At 44.7% G+C, this 20465-nt stretch overlaps 1 long non-coding RNA gene across 4 annotated transcripts in view; it reads left to right on the forward strand.

The window, feature by feature from the left end:
- Positions 1-20465, forward strand: part of LOC139676393 (uncharacterized) — a 236635-nt gene that overhangs the window by 61499 nt on the left and 154671 nt on the right. The gene's annotated exons all lie outside the window — the stretch shown is intronic.

Genomic DNA, 20465 nt, shown 5'->3' on the forward strand with positions numbered 1-20465 from the left:
TCATGTCTCTTTACAATATTCAGTAGAATATTTTGCTGGTTTGTGCCTTTCCAAGTTGTTGGGTGTTATCTGTTGTCCACATGAAAGCTCTGTAGTAATTAAGTTTTTTATGAGCATGGCAGCAGCACATTCTTTGTGACTGTAAAGCATTATGGAGCATTTACTCCTGATTTCTTTTGTCCCTTTGGAGGGGTGTCTGGCGGTGGTACCACAGTAATAAGCAACATGAGGCTCAGGTGCGAGGAGGGAATCTTGGTTTTGAAAAGCCCTGGCATAGGCTGGTCTGTTTGAAGAGACCCGGCGGCTTGGACAGTCCAATGACATCCATATGCAATGATTTTGCTTGATTCACAATGCTGAAACTAAAAACCACTTGGCTTTAAACTTTAAGCCTCGGCATACATTCCCCTGAGAATGAGCGTTTCTGGCAAACTATAAGTTCTTAAATATCACTTCTCCAATTACATTCTCACAGGTTAGTATTTATGCAGGCCTGGCTTTTCCAATCCACGGAGCTGGTACTGGACTGAGGCTTAATGCATTACAGGTGGCTGGTGGTGCTTTGGGCTCTCTGACCAAACTGGTTCCAGATGGCCACACAGTATGAGTAATAACATCAGCTCATTAAGTTGCAAGGTTTCGACTACAATCACAGAATTATCAATGAAATAAAAGCTAACGGCGTATCAGCTGTGCCCTAAGCCATAAATAGGATTTACAGTAAAACAAAAACCTCGTTTTGAACCCAGATCTCTCAACGTTTTAATGTCGGGTGTCCACATAATGGGTTTATTCACCAGCAAAAAAATCAATAGGTCTGCCCCGCTCTCTCCAAAACATACTCCTGAAGGCTACTAAGCTGTCCTGAGAGCTTCTGATTTTGCAAGAGCTTTGGATTAGGGTCACTGTGGATGCAAAGCAGCATTTATCTGTGATGACTTAGAAAACAACTGAAATGAGCCTAGTTCTCAGATCAGAGATAAGCATCAAGAAGCCTCATTGCCTCGAATTTCATCATGGTTGCAAATGTTGTTCTTCATGCAAATTGTTGTCTGTCTGTGGTCTGTACAAAGCACAGCTCCTGCAGTGTGCACAGGTGGCTTCTGCTAATTTATAGCCTGTATCAGCAGTGGTTTGTTGGTCTAGATGTCTTTTCTGTTCAGAATCTCCATGGGGAAACGTTTCCCCAAGCTCCCAGGGTAGCTGGGGTGCTTGTGATCCCTGATCTTGGCTATCAAGGGGTGGATTTTGCATTTTAAAAAAAGCAAAAATAATAGAAAAACATACGTAAATTAAGTAATGCCTCTTTAAAATTTCATAGATCTGGAGTCAAGTAGGAGGTGTTAGTACACAAATACAGCAGCTGAAGTAATCCTTTTCTAAATTCTCCTGGACTCTCTGACTTTTGTTTGACTTGATAAAACTCTTGTCACCAATTCCAGACACTTCAGTGCAGCAAAGAGAGCATGAGGAGCCTGATCAGCCCCACTGGTTTCACTGGGGGTTCTCTCACATGTGAAGTGTGTATGTCTGCAAAAATCAGGCCAGATGCAGTGTGGGCTGTGATGTGGAGCAACACCCCTCTGCCATAGCACAGGCTGGGCGATGCTGCTGCAGTGCTGGAGGAATCACACAGTGGGCTCACAGTCCCTCTTGCCTTCTCTTTCATTCTGCTAAATATGACCCTGCTGCCAGGAAATCAGGACTTCATTAGTAGTAAAAACATAAATATCTTAAAGGAAAAAAAAAGCTCAGAAAAGATACCTTTCTCTAAACCCCGTGACACTGTATCCTGCATGTTGTGGTATAAATTGTGCCAGAAGTCTAAATAGGAAATGTTTGTAATAAAACCCACAAGTTATTCTTCTGTGCTCTTCCATACCAGGCACCCAGAAAAAACAATATGCTGGAGAATGAGGGTATGTTGCTGGGTATAGCAGAAAAGCCATGTCTTGTGAAGTCTGAGGAGGAAAATCAGTTTCACAAGTTTGTGAAAAGTCTGGAGAAGCTTGGCAAGACCCTGGTTTGGTCCAAGAGGTCCTGGTTGTGGTTAAAACCTGGATCTAGTCCCCTGAGTCATGCTGATAATCAGTGCAAAGATCTGCTTTGTTACTACTCCTTGTGTAAAAGAGACTCAAAAATCACTCCCTTGATAATTAGAGATGTTTTCTTTAGATTTATCCTACCTGCTCAGCGTCCCCAGCTGCACTTCTGTTACAAGTGCAAGCAAAATTTTCATCTACTTCTACCCCAAGGGTTGTTTACAGCAGGAGCAGCAGCATCATGTGCGGGTCATGCACGAGTTCAAGCATTATGGTGTTAGGGAAGGTGAGTACATGTAGTGCCCTCCTATTTGGGATTTAATTATCAACATAACTAATCCTATAGGTAGTACTCCCTCCATCCTGTAATTCTGAGGGTCTCACAGATGTGCAGTGTCACTGCTTCCAGATGTTGCCGGCCTTTTCAGAGTACTGGGCACCAGCCCAAGGAGGGATTTGGTACTGGGGAATTCTGGCACTGGCTGTGTTTCCAGCAACGTGTACACTGAGGAAATTATTGTGTGTGAGTGTAATGCAGAGACAACTTTGCAGGCTGGGCTTTAGTCCCTGGGCAGGCACAGTATTGATCAAAAGTCAGGACTGTGGACAAAAGTAACGTGGTGATAGGATGGGGTGGGTTTTTTTCTCTCTCAAACCACTGTTATCCTTTGTGTTTTTTGAGTTATAGGCCTCCAACATAATTTTTCCATGAGGAGCAGGTTTTCTGCAAGGTGCTTGGTGTTCTGAGGGTTGTATTCCTGCATTCTGCTTTAGACACATATTTTGGGTGATTGGTGTGCCAGTCACAGGGTGATCCTGCCTGTGTTAAGACCTGTTTCCTGTGCACACACAGCACTGATGGAAAGAGCAGAGGCAACCCAGGAGCCCCAGACCAGAGCAACCCTCTTGGGTACTTCCATGGGGGTTTGGGTGATCGGTTATGTATGGGATGGGTGTGCTGAGCTGGGAGCTGCCTTGCACCAGTCAGTGAGAAACTGGGCACAAGGCAATACCCAGGCAGGGCTTCATAGCAGGAACCTTCATCCTGGTTTTTGGATGGGCTTTGGGCAGTTTTGAGGGTAGAATATATACCCCAGAAGAGGAAGAAGAACCTCTGAATACAGCTCGCTTCCTGACCCAAGGATCTGCTGGCCCCATCTCTGGGAGAGCATCAAATCCTCCAGCTTTTTGGGGCAGGGATTGCTACTCACCTCTCCTACTGCTGTGCACCACAAGGTCCTGCAAGGAAGCCTTAGATGATGTGACTGCCTCTCCTGCAGGGTCAGCATCCCAGTTTGGGTCTTTGCTCTGCATAACCAAGGGTTTGGGTCCAAATGAGTGGTCTCCAGCACATTCCTCTCATAGTTCCTTTCTATAAGGGGTGGGTACATGAGCTTGGGTCTCAGCACTGGCTGCTGGTGCTGAGACCCAGCTCATGTGCCAAGCAGAGTGATGCTAAAGAAAGCCTGTGTGCAACATGAGGAATGCCAGACCTACCCACTGTCTCCAGATCCGTCTCCCCAGCCAGGCTCTGGATCTTATTTGGATGTGGAGAAATTTATAAGGCATTCTCTTAATTAGGGGCCCCTGTTTTGACTGAGAAAGGATGGGGAATGAGGAGACCTAACAGAGGCAGGGGTAAACAGTGGACTGAAAGGGAAGGCTGGGGAGACCAGTGGCGTGTGCTGTAAAGAAGTAGGGGCAATAAAATACACCAATAAAAATGATGTGTATGTCTGTAGCCTCATCTAAGAAGGGGGAGCAACAGCTTGTCCCTTCTAAGGGCAAACAAAAGAAACCCCTCCATATGTAAGCAATTATTGGAAACACATGGGAGAGGTGGACAGGGCAGACAAATCCAAAAGCCATGTAATATTGCAAAGAAGAGTGAGGCTCATGTAAAGTCTGGGAGTTCATATATTTCACAGCTCACAATGTACAGAGACTTTAGCCTCCTCCAAAAGCTGTGACTGGAAAGGCTCCTCATTTTGGCCATGAGGCCTGCACACAGATTGCTAAAGCTTGCAAGGCAGTGCTGGATTGAAGCAGTTGATGGGCTGCTGTGGAAAGCTGGAGCCTCGCTTGGCTTTTCTCTGCCCTTTCCTTTACAAAACACTTGCAGCTGGTCTGTGCCACTGCAGCACTTAGCTGGGGGTGCTGGGAGCAATACAGCTGTGTGCTGCTGAGCTAACAGTGGGGAATCTGTGCTCTTGGTTCATTTGAAGTGTGGACTTGTCATTATTGCCTTTAAATTTTCTGTCAGTGTAGTGGCAGGATGACATTCACTGCTGGGGTGGGGGTCCCAGAAGCACTGTAACCAGCCTCCTACCCCTGCATGAACAGCAAACAGCATCTAGGTTAATGGTTGGACTTGATCTTCTAGGTCTTTTCTAACCTGCATGATTTTATGATTCTGTCTTGGTGCCTTCCCATCACCTCAAGGACTGTGAGACAGTTGAGATGTCCCTGAGCTGCTTTTATGCTACCTTGCCATGCACTGCTGCTCTGAAGGCCACAGTAGGCTGGAACTCAAGGTGTTATCCAGCTCCTGTGCAGAGCTGGTATGTCTTGAACCACTCAATGCTCTGAAGAAGGGAGAGATCCTCTGCTGAGACTCAGCCCTGTGCTGTACCAGATCATCTCAGCTGAGAACATTTGATATTGGCAACTGATCTGAGACAGTTTTATGAACTGCTTCATGTCCACTTGCAAAGAACATGCTGTGAACTCCATGCATGTCATCAGTTCACGGATTTGGGTGTACTGAACTTGTCTCCAGTGCACTCCAGTAAGTCAGGTCAACCACCTCTTTCTCAAGTGCTGAAGCTCCAGTCTGCCTAACAATGCCCTAAATCAGGCTAATAGGTGGGTTGCTGCTTCCAAATGTCTCATATCAGAAATTCAGGGACATTACCCTCAGGTTATGTGGAGAACTGCCACCTGATTTTCCTATCAGAGACCAGGCTGTGGTGCCTAGAGATCACAGCACTGACTTGGTTTCCCCAGCAGTAACCAGAAGACATTCTGCTCTCTAGCAGGGGCAAATATTTGGAGAAATTGACTTTTAAAATTACAAATACCCTCCCTATGCCTGTTTCCTGTAAAGTGTTGAACATCACTGCTCCGGGCTGCTATAGAGTCTCTTGTTTTGTATCCACTGAAATACAAGTGCTCTGCTTGTCTGTGGCCTTGCTGTCTGAGATGGATGGCAGGGCTGGGAAAGAGAACAGCTTCAAAATGGGGTTTTAAGTCTTGTGTGAAGGCTACCTAGTTCTCTAATGGACAACTTCAGGTTTCTCCTCCTTGAACTGTAAAAGGAGCTGGTGTATGACTGTGAAATGCATCATTCCTTTGTGGACTATCAGCTATAAAAAGTGATGCTGCCTTGCAAGAAACAACAGAGAGGAAAGGACCTTTAACTCCTGAATATGCCACGCTCATGAATGTTAACATGATTGTGGGGTTGTTTTTTCACTGAGCAAGCAGATGTTTTAGTGCTCTGAGGATCACCTTTGCTGCAAAGGGTGGTGCTTACACCTCTGAGGGCAATGGTATGTTCAGGCTCAGTAAACAGGTTCTACTCCATCTCACTGAGCAGAGAAAGCAAGAACTGCTCTTGGGTTTCATCACAGAAGGGGCAGCTTTGCCAGTATAAAGAAGAACTTGTTCAGGGTCTGCTTTCATCTCTGTGCATTATCAGAACTCCTAAAATGAGGAAAGCGCTCGTTAAGCCTCACTGGACAGTGACACTAAAAATACCCCACCAGCTCACTCAATCCCAACCCCCAAACAACTGAAAAACAAAAGCCAGCCCCAAACCCTAAGCCCCGGAAAACTCTGTGGTATCCATCACTGCCATGTATAATCACAGTTAGAAATCCAAATGAAGTCTGCAGCCTGTCAGCTCTGCAGACAGATTTGGTGGTGATATGAGCAAAGCCAACATTTAAAAATGACTGAATTCTCATTATAAAGATACATGATCCTCCTTCTCATTGAGAACACTTGGGCTTTGCTTCCAGTGGAGAGCCAGGCCATTTATTTTATAGCTCCATTGTATGCTGCGCTGGGAATTGTTCCCGCAGATAGAGGTTTCTAGCATGTTTTTCCTATGTACTTTGTTCTACATGCACTGTGCTCTTTGCACATGCTGAGGGCTCTCATATGAATTACTCTTTGCCTGATTTGGTTGGATGGGTTTCCTACATTTGTGTCCTATAAATTGGCATGGCAATGTATTTATTTTGGTAATCAACCAGTTCTTTGTAAATCTGTGAGCTTAATCCTCCAAGAGAGGGAAATAAAAGGCTCAGTCTTTGCTTCTAACAATGAAGATAAATACTTTTATTTTCATAACTTTTGGACATCTTTTTTTTCATGGCATCCAGCCAAATCATGAGGTCCTTGCTCAGGCAAGAACACGCAAATGTCATTAAGTTCTTCACCAGGCTTGTTAGGGCATGGAAAAACTCTTAAAAGGAAGGATGGTCTCATGGTTTTGCCATTGAGTAAGAATGTAGTTCAACTGGGCTAAGCTCTTGCTTTTGCTGTATATTTCCAATGTGACCTTGCATGACCCTCTCTCTACATCTGCTCCCCAAAAATCTCCTGCTGTTGAGCATATAAATCTCTCTGGTGCAGAGGCCCTCTCACTGTGGGTCGGTTCGTGCAGGAATTTTGGCCATGAGGCATCACAGAGGCAATGCAGACACTAGAACAGCAGTGAGCTTTTGGCTCTGCCAACAGATCAGGATTGGTTCCACCTTGGTCCAAGAGGATGGGATGTAAGCCAGAAGTCACCTCAGCATGTTAGTGCACAGCTGTGCCCATTGTTAGTCACATTCTACATTATTATATCACCTTATTAGTGCAGGCACTGTAGCAATCAAATTAGGATGCGTTGGTTGTCCTGCTACTTGTGCTGAAGGTGGCTCAAAGCTGGGTGCATCTGGCTGTGGAGCTTGAGCTGAAGGAACAAGGATGACTTTTGTGGAATTTGCCATCCTCTTCTGGCAGTTCATCCCTTTCCAGGGACTCCAGCATCATCCTTCAACTGCTGATCATTAGTACTGTGGTCACCTCTTGGTGAGATTGGTTGTGCAAGCATCCAGGCTTCACTCCTATCTGGAGATGCTGGGAAGATGTCCCTGACCTCCCTGCAGCATTTTAAACAGTGCTGGGAATAAAAGTATTAAGGCTGAGTGAGCAAGGTAGTGGCAGAGCAGGAAGGAGCAAGGTGGGGGTGTGAGGAGCCGGCCCCTGCATGGAGTGACACTATGGGAGGAGCTGGCAAAGGCTGTCCAGGGAATATTGGCTTGGATTGGTTGGCTCATCTCAGAAGAGTGGTCTGATACTTCAGGCACGAGGCTTGAGGTGGTGCTATTGGTTGCAGCCTGGTAAAGATCTCCACATGCTTCTGCCTGCCCTCTATTTTCCCCTCAGCTGGAGGGAAAACTTCACCTCAGTGTCCAGCAGGAGGGTGGGGGACAGTGCAGCCCCACTCCACTGCCTTCCAAGGCCAGAGCCTGCTGCAAAGAGAAATGTACAGGACTGCTCTTTGGCAGAGCTCCCCTCCATGCACACAACCACGCTTGTTATTCTAACATGCCTGCAACTGAGAAACTTTTACTTGGCGAGAGAGAATCCTCATGCATATAAAGGGTTTGCTTAATGAAGTATTAGGATCTGTGCTGATTAAGCTTTCCAGAACAGGACCAATGCAATCCAGAGTCTGGGTGCACAAGATATTCTCAAGCACTTGGCAGGACTCTTTGGGATGGTCCTGTGTAGGGCTGAGTGAGACTCAATGACCCTTGAGGGTCCCTTCTTACTCAACATATTCTGTGAAGAGTTCTTCCTTGGCATTCAGTGGTTCTGCTAAGAGCATGGTGGGATTAGGCTATGACAAGTAGACTACAGCCTTTTTGATCCTTTCTTCTCCCTGGTCTGGCTGAAGGTGTTCATCAGGCCCAAACGCCTCCCTAACCTCTTCAGGTTTCATCAGATGACTTATGGCCACCATCATCATGGCTGTAGCACATGTGCTCGTTCTTTCTTTGGGAGCAAAGTTCACACATCACTAAACCCCATCCATTTCTCTATACCTCTTTACAATACCTACTTCTCCTAAAACACCCTTTTGTGAGTAAGTTTAAAATTAGAGTAAAATTATGGGGGATATTTACAGAAAAGCAAAAGCTCTCTAAATTACTGTTTCTGTAAGTCAATAAGTAATGTTCCTTTTCCCAGTAAAAAATGATAATACTTCATTTTTTCATACCAGCTTTTACAGTGAAAGCAATATGTTGACCATAAATATTCAAGCTGGTTAATTCCTATAAAATTCTGCCAGCAGAATCAAATTATTTTACTACCTCATGTTAAGTTAATGACTGGGTGTCAACTTGTGTCACTTCCTGCTTGAAAAGTAACTATGACATTAAGAGGATTTTATTTATACTTTCCTGCCCGATGATCAAAAATATTAAAATTGAACAGCAAGGGTGGGGAAAAGTCAGTCTCATAAATAGCATCACCATCACATCTCTTTGGAATAAGCCAATGGTGATGCCCACAGAGTGGGACTTGAATATGTTTCCTGGATGCATGTTTGACTCTGTTTTGCCTTTTATGACTGGTTGCCATGGAAAGGGAATTAGGATATATGGCCTTAAAATCAGCTCTGGTCCTTAGTTGGTAGCCTGATTTGATGAGATGAGGCATACTGTGGGGCATGCCCCAAAACACAGTGCCCCTTCTGTAAAAAGTTGTCTGAAATTCCTCATCCTAACCCATATTTAGATATGGCAAAGGCCAATAGGAAAAGAGGAGCTGGTCTTCTGGCTGCTGCATGGATTAAATTCCCATAAATTGAAGGAATAACTGCTGCAGTCTCATGATACTGGCCTTAGATGTGCTGATGTTGATCTGAGGAAGTGCTTTGTCTTGGTGCCCAGGGAGCACCTTGATGGGATGCCAGTTGTAATCTTTTAGGTTAACTGATTATTAGTTGCTAATAACTTGATAATTGGTGGCTAATTGTTTTATGGTGACACCTGAAACATATAGAGACATACAGGGGTATATGGTCAACTGCAGGCCAGTCTGGAAGCAGTTCACTGTCTTCAGTCCATACTTTTGAATAAAACCCTAATGAAATCTGTGTGATGGTTTGGGTGGAGTAAGCAAACAAGGAAAAAGAAACTGCTCTGTCCTATGACTCTTGGTGCTGTAATGTCCTTGTGAGAAATACTCCATCAATAAATGATGACCTCTTGTGCAAAGGGACAAAGAACCAAGGAAGACTGTCCCACTGAGAGGTTTATTTAGAAGGCAGCCGGAGACAGTGGCCTGGATGAATTTGCCTCTCTGCTTTCCCCCATCCAGCCCATGCAAGCCGATGGAAACAGCAGCTGCCAAGCACACCACACCTCTCAGCCTGCAATAACAATCAGGGACCAGCTCACCTCTGGCCCACAGTGAGTGTCTGGAGAAATCCTTCTGTTGCCAGTTGCCCCACATTCAAGCCTCTTCTCTTTGGCTTGACCTACAGCTGGGGTTTGGCTTTCAGTGCACTAGTGAAACGCAGTACCAAAGGCCAGGCGAGGACGTTGCGATCGGCAGCATGAAAGATAATCCTCTTTCTGAGTCAGCTCTCAACCTCTCCAGCACTGCCAACACTAGGACTGTTTCTCTTGCTGCCCTGGCTGTAGTCATTCTCTCTGAGCCCAAATATTTCCACTGTATATTTTGGGAAGAACTGGAACGTTCCACTCAGTCTTCCAAAATCTGAGTATCGTTCCTTATAGCCCTCCATAAGAGTCAGCCATGGACATGCTGCAGATTATTTTTATCCATCCTAAGCTGTCATAACATGTCCAGTTTCGCAGTGTTGTGTCCACCCTCTGTGAGGTGTCCCAGAGCAGTAATAGGGATGGTCCTTACCCCTGTGATCCTTCCTGTCTCAGGATTGGTAGGGACTGAATCAAAATGGAAACAGCCAATGAACAGCACATCACCCAGAAGTTGGGGCATAATGGACCCTCTCGCAGCTCTTCTTTGATCACCTTCCTGAATCTCTTTCCAAAGGAAAACAAACTCTATGGAGGAATAGCATGGAGTCAGCACATAGATGAGGTTTTATGTGGGAAGCAGAGCTGGGATATGTCCTCTGTCCCCCCAGTCAGACCCGTTTAGTCTCTTCCTTATTTGGGCAGGACAGCACAATCTTTCTGTCCTTTTCTCCACTGCATCCTTTGGTTCCCAGGTCAACATCATGGCCCACATAACCCCTGAGAATTCAAGATTTGATTTCATGACAAGTGTAGACTATGAGTCTTGAGAGGAAAATGTGGTCTGCTTGCATATCTGGTCCACAGAGCCAGAAATAAAGAGAATGACAAATAAATAGGGAGAATGGGGTGTCCTTATGGTGCAGAATGCTCTAATCCATACTCCATGCATTCTCTATGCTCCTTTATTAAAGCCCTGGGCTCATAACTGAAGATATTTTGACGTGCAGGACCTTTGCTGTGGTTTAACCCCAGCTGGTAACTAAGCCCCACCCACCTTCTCACCCACTCCCCATGGTGGGATGGAGGAGAGAATTGGAAAGGTGAGAACTCATGGGCTAAAATAGAGATGATTTAATAGGTAAACCACAGCCATGTGTGCAAACAGAGCAAACCAAGGAATTCATTCCCATGGGCAGGAAGGTGTTCAGCCATCTCCAGGAAAACAGGGCTCCATCATGTGTAGAAGTGACTTGGGAAGACAAACACCATCTCTCTGAACATTCCATCTGCTTTTTCAGCACAAATCCAAAGCACACCCCCATACCTGCTACCATAAAGAAAATTAACTCTACTCCAGCCAAAACCAGCACAACACTTCTTGCAATCTGTAAATCAATCCTTCAACCTAAGAATCTTTTCCATGTCTAGAATTTCCTGTGACTTGTTTTGATTTATTTCATGAACCTCTTCAGCCCAGATGTTCAAACATGCACAAGCCTTTGAGCCAAAGAATAACCAATTTCCAACAAGTGGCCGTGAGGTGCTCATATCCCTTTGCCACAGGACTGGCAGCGTGGACCAAGATTACATGGGAACTACAGCTGCAGGACATTTGAAAACACTGATAGAACATAAGAAAAAGAAAACTGTTCAGGCACATGACCTCAGGGACAATATTTTGTTAAAGATTTTATATATCTATAAATGCTGTTCCCTCTGGAAAAAACTTATTTAGGCTTTGCTTAAACTGAAACTCCTCACCTACTGCTTTGAACTACTTACCTTCCTACACAGGGGTTTATTTTGTTACCAGGTTAAATAAAGTCATGCAGTTGACACCTGCTTGCACGTTTGCATCTGGGAAGAAAATATTTCTGACGACTCTCCTCTCTCTTTCCCTGTATGCAGGGAGTTTGTAGAGCCAAAGCTACCCCTAGGGCTCACTTCTCATACTTGCTCCTGGAGCAATCTATTTCCAAGCCACCAAGTGTCGGACAGTTGGAGAGAGTAGAGGCCAACCAACCATTCCTGGCCATAGTCTGCAAAAATCAAAGCGCGACAAAGTGTTCAGGAGGACTCTTAATTATGTTACAAGGTGTGAGGAACTTGGAACCATAATATTGAGACTGCTATAGAGAAGATTGTTGTGCCTCAAATTTTCCAGTGTGGCGAGCTTATAAAAAGTAAGCTTTTTATTTTATAATGTTTTTATATTATAATTATATTTTAACTCTCACTTTTAAATACATAAAAGGCTGTAATGTTCTCTAACCTTGCTGAACTGGAAAATCTGAGGCATGCACATTTGGGGATGATGACAGTTTGATGCATGGATTTTTTTGGGTTGGTCAAATGCCCTTGTCAAAATTCCATAATTGCATCTTACCCAGATGTAGATTTTTATAGTCAGTCCCATCAAAGTCTTATTCAAGACCTTAAAATAGAGTTTAACTGATTCACAGAGGCTGTGTTGGTCTTACTGAGTTGATTCACCCAAGCTAACAGTAATAATAATAATAGTAATAATAAATGATTCTTAACAACATCATTGTGTTATTTCTGATTGCTCCCCCTGGGATTCCTGCATGTTGCAAAGGAAGCTGGCGTCACTCTGTTTTAAAGATAAAACACACCCAGCTTACCAGCAGGGATGTTAATTAGACTTTGGACATCCATGTTTAATCTTCTTGCTTTTATCATTTTCCTGCATGTGAAATGTTTAAAAAAATGTGGAAGCAAATGAGATAAACATCTGCTCCAAGCTGGACTCATCCATCCAACCCATAATTCAGCATGTGGGAGGGTTTCAGTGGTGAATCTGGCTATGGAAAGGGTAGACAGAAATAGCATCATCTTCTAGAGAGTCAGGCCAGGCTGCTGGTGGGTGTTAATCAACGTGTCTCCTCCCCTGCTCTGCTTGCTTAAGGTGTGGTTCATTTTCTCCACTTGCTTTGAGATGTTCCAAGATGATTTTCCAGATTGTTTACCCCATCCAAGTAGGTTTCATTCTGAGGTTTGCCCTGGATGAGCCAGACAATGAATGAAGTCAGCTTGTTGTCTCTGATCCAAGCTCAGTGATGCATCAAGTGCACGTGGGCATGTGCAAGCCATCAAAATGGTATGCTGAGCTGCAACAAGCTCAGAGTGCAACCCTGAGTGGTGCTAGTGGAGGAGTTAATGTTTCCTTGCTTTGCTTTGCTCCTGGATGGTAAACCCAAGTGTTTTCTGTGCAACCCTTTTCTGTAATTAGCTGAAGAGGTACCACTGAGCACAAGGTTTCCCAGGCATGCTCCAGTGTCCCCAGTTCATAGTACAGAAATGCTGTGCAGGTGACTTGTGAGCAGGAGTGGTTCTGTGGTGATATTTAACTTTGAAATGCAATGGCCTTTCCTGTTCAGGAAGCTCCCAGTGGTCTCCTCTGGATCTGAAATCTGAGAGGTACCTACATTTGGCAAGTGCTTGCAGGGATGGAAAAACAGCCCCCTCTGCCTGGACCAGACTTCTGAAGCTCTAGCACTGGCTGGAGAATCAGTCGAGGTGGGATTTACCCCTGGCTCTTGCCAATGTGTAACCTGGCAGGACTAATCTGCTTGGATACAAATTCCTCCTCCTCTGGTGAAAGCAGGGAGCCAAGAGAGCTGCAGCTCTCCCAGCAGCTCTCAATGGCATGTGTTACCCCAGGGCGACTTGCATTCCCTGCCGTTAAAAGCTATAAATCACACACCAATAACTGCATGGAAATGGCTGGGCAAATATTTTGAAAGACGGAGAAACTTTGTAGAAACCACTGTTTTGTGAATCACTTGTGGATGGAAAAAGGTGAACCCAAAAGATCTTCCTGGAAAATTATTTGCTGGACATTATTCATCCTAACAGAACAGCTCCCTTTCTTCTTTCTTGCCTTTCTTATCTCCTTTCCTTTTTACACTTGCTGTTCAAAGTCTGATGAAACCATAGTTTCCAAATTGGTATTTTTTCCTTTCCAAATTTCTACTGTCAATAAATACTTCAAAGGTAGAGAGAAGTCACATGCCAACTTCTAGCCTAGAGCTTAGTTTTACAGCTCTGTAAAAAAACCCTTTAAAAAAATTGTTTATAATGGCCATGACTGTGGTACTTGACTATTGCAATGCTTTCTGTCACCCCTGTAATGTTACGTGCCAATAAATCACCTGCACTGTTGTGGTGCCCTGTATTTATTTACAAAGCTTTTAGAGGAGTATTTTTTGATTTTGTTGACCAAGAGGAAAAAATCCTGGGGCTTTGCTTTTTGTTCTGTGGATTTCTTGGGTTTTTGGGGTTTTTTTTTGAGTTTTCTTTGCATGGGTGAGTAGATAAATGCCACCTAAACCTCCAGCTGGCCTCTTGTACCTGAGGTATGTAATGCTGCTATTTTTGGAGGTGCTTCACAGGAGCTCAAGCCCAGTTCAGAGCTGAGGCAGTGCAGCAGTTGCTTGGCTGATAGAGCCACGTGCATCTCCTAACCTGTGCTCGGGGCTGAGCCTGCAGCCAAAAATAGGTTAGGGGGGAGACACCAGCCTGTGCTGAGATATGGACCATGAAGCAAAAGGGTCTTTTCTGTTTGTAGGTGCTGCTCTGAAGCCCCCCAGACCCTGTTTATACCAGAAGGGGATTTTTTTGGCTCTGATTTTCTGGCCTATGTTAGGCTGGGCAGGGCACAGTGCTCACTTATTTCTCTTACCACCCAGTTCTGATCCTGCTCAGTGGCTCAAGGTGTTGTACTGGGGCTTAGAGGTTCAACCACCCTGGTTCTACAAAGAGGATTTTTTTGCCCTTTAGTTTATTCAGTATTCCCAAAATTTCACCCACTGATAAGTATTAAAACCATAAAATCATAAAATAAATCTTATTTTTCATCCTTGTTTCCTGCAGTCATCTCTGCACTAGATGTTTCTGCAGACAAGTCCCTTCAAAGGATATGGATGAAGGACAGAATTTGAGCTTGTAGAATGAGCATAGACAGTCTTGGTTTGAAATTAATGCATGAAAACTAAACTGTTTTCTCAAAAAGAGTAAACACAGTAAATTTCCCAACTGTGTCAATAACCCCAGGACAAAATGGATTTTGAGGCAGCAGTGGATCATATAGGAAAACATGGTTTAGCTGTTGGTAATTAAAAGTCAATATTAGAAGTAAAAGGCCAATTGGCCCTGAAAGCCACCTACGTCCTCTTAGAGTGTGTTTTGAAGATCCTTCCCACAAACTGTGTTAGAAGCTGCTGCCTCTGAGTGTATCACCTGGTTGGAATTTTTCACGGAGCTTGAATTTATTAGAAAACAGCCCCAGTCAAGCAGAACTGTGCAAATTAAATTGGATTTACATGACAAGGTGGAGCCCAAGCACAGCAGCTAGGAAATGCCTGAGTAGCAAAAGACAAACCAGAGGGGATCAGGGAGGAAGGCTGCTCTGGGTAAACAGTGTTTAAAGAAAAAGAAAAGTAAAAAAAAAAGTTTGACAAATAGTGCAATAAAATTAAAATTCCCGCTTCGGCTGCCCTGGGGGTTTCAAAAGGAGACACTGAGAGTGTTTTGGATATTAGAGGAAATAAACAGAATTCAGCATATAATAAGTGGGAGGCTGCAATATTATTGTAGGATAAAGTGTTCCAGGATGGAGTGAGCTGACCCAGAACATGTTCCTGTTGTGAGGAGGGTGAAGACTTGATCTTCAACCCCAGCAAAGCCTGGAGGACTCAGACCATTGGCCTCAGTAAGCTCTGGGAGAAGCCTGTCTTCCTAGTAGATGTTTGGAGCTTCTTATTTTCTTCCCTATAAGAAATATCTGTTGGCTTGCCCCACTGCCTATCATCTTATCAAAACATGGTTTCTTCATCAGTAATATGTAGGTTTCATCTGAATCTGTAAATAGTGAATTGTTTCCATATGCTAGATATTCCACTGGAGAAACCCTCCACTTTGGGAATGTCATTACTGCCCAAAATAATCTTCTGCAAGTCATAATGTAAACTCAAAGTTATTGCAATTTATTAGCCATCACAATTTGCCAGGAAAATAGAATCAAGAGCGTACCAGGGAAAGTAACTCAATTGCAAAATGAACATGCCCTCTACTGCAGTCTGAACCCATTAACATCGACTTTCCAAATCCAAAGAGCGATTTCCTCTTGTGTCTGTACAATAACGCTGTGCAGCTTGTTTTCTCCTGAAGGGAGCAACAGGATTTTGTTGAATATATGGAAGGGAATTGGTTTTCTGGTTTGTTACTTAAAGCTTATCCTTACTGTCAACATTTGTGATGAGTAAACCTCATGAAATAACACGGCCAAAGGCTTAATCTGGTGCCACTGTGATTTGTAGGGCTAAGTTGGACAGACAAGGCTGCAGCCACACAGCCAGGGACCATCTTGGTTGCTTTGGCAGGAGTGTACATTGCTGCTCTTCAAAATGAAGGGAAGAGATAGTGTACTGCCATTGACAGAGCTTGGGAGAGGGCATGGAGGAAATGTGATGGAAAGAAAGCCATGAAAGAAGTGCTAAACGTGCCATTTCCTGCTGAAGTCGTTATTAGAACATCCCCCCTCTTGCATCCTACTGTTTGGAGTGTGGATTTGGGAGGGTGAGAAATGGCTCTTTATTAGTAACACTTTGATTCCCCTGATCCCGGTGGGCTCGTGACTGGAATTTCCTCCAGCTAAATGCTGGTGGAAGCAGCTTCCAAGTCTATTTGTATGGAAATATCAATGCGTAGCAGATCCAACAACTGGCTGTGCAGGGACAACATCTCAGAGCGCTGACCCTGATGTGACTCCTCACACAGATGGTAATGCTGTATCCCTTCAGATGGAGGTAGTCTTTGAAGATGCTGAGGTCCTTCAGCATTGGCCAGATGTGTCCCCAGGATTGTCTCCATGTAATGCACAGGGTGGCTTGGCCTTGCTCTGGTGCACAGTAATGCTGAGCAACCCCATGAGCTTTAGATATTAGTCAGTCCCAGATGACACCACGGGAAACTTTACAGGCTCCAGTACATGGGATCATGTCAGATGTCTGCAATTGCTTCTGTAGCTGAGCTGAGAGGTGTCAGCAGAGCTGTTAGGCTGGCTTTGTCTAAAATTCATCTATCCATCAAGGGGCAAAGAACAACCCCTTTGGCTGATGTAAACATATCTCGCTCTGAGGAGAGCCACGAAGCACTTGTCCCATCATGGCACTCATTTACCTGGCAAGGACACACCTTCTCATGTTGTATTGGCATTTCTGAGTCACTTTCTGGGTGCAAAGCTGCAGTTACGCGTGAGAGGATCAGAGAGGGAGGACACACAACAGGTCTCAAATCGGGTTGCTTTTTGAGAAGCACAAGAGTCATCATTCCCTGAGAGCCTGGACTCTCCTCTGGACTGGTGCTAATGGATGCAAACTGGGTGTAGAACAGTGTGTTCCCCAATCACCCTCATGCCAGATGGAAACATAGCACAGCCTCACCCTATAAAGCCCACTCTGAGATGTCAGTGGCTGAACTATTTTGATAGGAGAATAAAAGCCTAAAATCCCTCCACCCCTTTAGAATTTGTTTGGTAGATGTTGTGCCCACCTGCCCTGTATTTGCTTTAGCATTGCAAGTGGTATCCTGGTGTCCAGACCACCTTGGACACAGGAGGAGCAGGTCAGAGGCTTAGCCTAGAGCAGACTGCATCCTTACAGCTCCTACACTGTGGTGGAGCAGCAACTCACTTCTGTAGGACTTACATGTCATCCATAGGGGATAGGAGAGCCATCAAGCTTTGCTTCAGTGAGGACTAAAGTTGGGTTTCGATAGATCTTTTCCTTCCTTTTTTTTTAATTTTGTTTTCTTCCTGGAAAAAAATGAGTGTAAAATTTTGTTCCACTCTCCTTGAATTTAATGGCAGGGTTATTTTCCCCAGTAATTTCTGTGAATTTGCAGGTATTTGTGTGTGTTTCCACCAGCTAGTGCCCAAGGGTAACAGCTGAGCTAGTTTGGAAAAAAAAAGTTTTAAAAAAAAGGTTTCTTGCAGAGAAAAAGAAAAATGGAGTTCTGGTGGAAAAGCTTTTGTTTAGCAGTGGCTGGAAAAGGTTGTTCTGGGACTGATTTAAAGAGCACTGGGTAATCTTATGCATGTACCCTCAGGGCAGCCATAAGTTTAGTGATGAAAACGTCTGCATGTTTTACACGGCTCTGCTCAGGGACTGGGGGAGCGGCAGCAGTGCTGGAACAACACACAGAGTCCCGTGGGGATGGTGCCATTGCCGAGGGGACAGGATACTCTCCAGTGGGAGCAAAGACAAGCTGTGTGGGTGCTTGAGGCAGAGAGGAGGAACCATCAGTGCAAAGTGCAGCGCTAATTCCAACCCAGTGCTCCAGAGATCTTCCTAATGGGACAAGTCGTCCCTCTCCAGCAAGTGCCAAGGAGAACAACTTCCCTTCTGCACGTGCTTCTAATTTACATAATTTGCACACTAATTTATAGCACAGAAGGAATGAGGGCTTGGAGAAATGGTGGCTGCTTTTTGTGATGTTGGTGCTTGATGTGGCTGCCTTCTCGTGCTGGAGTTTTGCGTGTGTGTGTGACATAAGTAGCCTTAAAACTATAAGGGATTGGGTGGGAGGAAAAAAAGAATGGAAACTGTAAGTCTTTTACTAAGCTAGATACCATAATAATCCTGGCAGCTAACTATGGGAGAGCTCCAGAGATGGGGTTTTTTTCTGCTATACATTTGTTTTCAGTATAACTGAGAGAGGAGAGACCTTCCCACTTGCTGTGCAGCAGCCATGCCCAAGGGGACTTGGTTATAACTAATTCCAGAACAGGGTGTCCCTTCTGGGGTCTCTGTGGCTTTGCCCATAAAACTTGCACCCCCTGCTTCCAAGACTGACATTAAAAAACGGAAAACGAACTCCAAAGGCCTGTCTGGTGAATGGGGCTCTTTGTCCTGGAACACTGTCACCCAAGAGTGAGCCCTATGGGGAGATTTATAGCAAGATTCCAAACTGCTAATGAAGGAAGGCTTCTTTGACTAGTCAGGTGGCAAAGCACTACAGCACAGCAGCCCAAGTTCAAGGAAAAGGAAGCTAAGGATGGCTGTACAAGTGAGCCCATGGATACACGCATGAGAATTTGGGTATTGCTGTGTTGTTTGTGCTGCTTAGAGCTGCTGCAGCTGAGGGAAGATGCTTTGCCAAAACTACAGGGTTTGGCCATCAACTCCTGGGGTTCGGCCATTTCTGAAACAACCCCTGATTTTCTGGAGGTGGCTCTAGTTTGCACTGACTTGTTGAGGTCCCTGAAGAGCCCCTGTGTCATTGAGAGCTGTTGGACTGCAACACCATATAGCTCTGCTCTCTTTGCTCTCATGATCACAAGGTACACAATTTCTGCTTCTTTCATTCCTAAACTGTCTGGATGTTTTGCTATGTCCAAAACTGCCTGAATCAAAGCAGGTGCATCCCATGGGGCCAGGTTTGGTGTGAAGAGGGACCATTAATTCTGCAGTCTCTCCTGGATAGAGTCAAAACCTTGAAGATGTGAAAGCAGTAAAGGAGAGTGTTGGAAAGGAGATAGAGACACACCACAGGCAGGTGAGATAAAACCTAAAGATTTGGTCTGGGTTCTCTGTATAGTGCAACCAATCTAGTTATTCTTTGCATGTAGGTCAGGCTGGGGTCTCTGCTTGCTCTTTTGCTCTGCCTGTAAACAGCCACATTGGAGTAAGAATGGTTGTTATCTTTGTTGTAGAAATTGGGAGTTGAGGCAAAGACATACTGGCTGATTTCTCAATGGAGAGAAAGCAGGAAGGCTATAAAGCTGCTGGGATATGAGACTACATTCTTGTTTCAGTCTAGTTCCAAACAGGCTTCACCCTCTGGAAGAGTTTTCTTACATTTTGTTAATTCTCTATCACGCAGGAAGGCAGGTTTATGGCATGTGTTCACCCTACAGTGCTTACAGTGCTAATGAATTTGAGTAGTTAATCAATTTAGTGTGAGTTCTTCTAACTTAAAAAAAAAAACAACAAAAACATCAAACCATCCAATTTCTGCTTACTCCTTGCAGAATGTTTTCTATCCTGTCAGTCTAAACACTGGGAAGTATTTTAAACAGATGTAGGCCATCAGTTTCTATAAACATCGTAATTGCTTGGCACCACTGATGCTTACATTGAACGATGCAGATTTCCAGGATCTGCACAGACACCAGCCACACTTTCTGAAACACAATTTACATCCCGTTAGAGGCCTGTAACATCCCTCCTGTAAAACTTGCTATAGCTTGGAGCCTGGCACCAAACAAGGGCTGTTATCCCTGCAGCTTTATATAGCTTTGTGCTGCAGGCTCAGCTGTTTTAGCATCCTGGCTCGGCAGGGTTTGATAGGAGGATGTGGTTTGGATTCCACCCCAAAAACTCTTTGTTCTCATTTACCCTGCTGCAAACTAGATGCAACATTAATGGCACCTCGAGCTGCTCAGGGGTTTTCAGGAGAAAATAATGCAATGGGCCTCCCTGTGCTTGGTTCAGTCATTTACCTACAACTTGCTATGAACTCATCCTCTTCGATCTGTGGGCGATGGTGGAGATGATGGTCCACAGTGCTGTCCCTGGGAAGCAGAGGAGGTGTGGTCCTCAACTTGCCCTCTCATAAAAGTGATGAATTGAGCTGAAGAGGGGAGAGGAGGGTGAAAGGAAAGGATGGATAATATTCACGCTAATAAATCTAGTGCAGCAATTAGCATTGCCTTTAAAAATGTGTATTATCAGCACAAATGGAAGCGCAGACAAGAGCGGCAGCCAAGTGCTGCACTGTGTTTATAACCAAACAGGATGGACTCGGCATTAGCTGAGGATTGGTGGCCAAGCCCATGGCTCTCCTGGACTGGGGTGAACAGCTCTCCTCAATCCATCTTTCATCTTGA

This window comes from Pithys albifrons, chromosome 10, assembly GCF_047495875.1.
Source record: "Pithys albifrons albifrons isolate INPA30051 chromosome 10, PitAlb_v1, whole genome shotgun sequence".
Taxonomy (NCBI): Eukaryota; Metazoa; Chordata; class Aves; order Passeriformes; family Thamnophilidae; genus Pithys; species Pithys albifrons.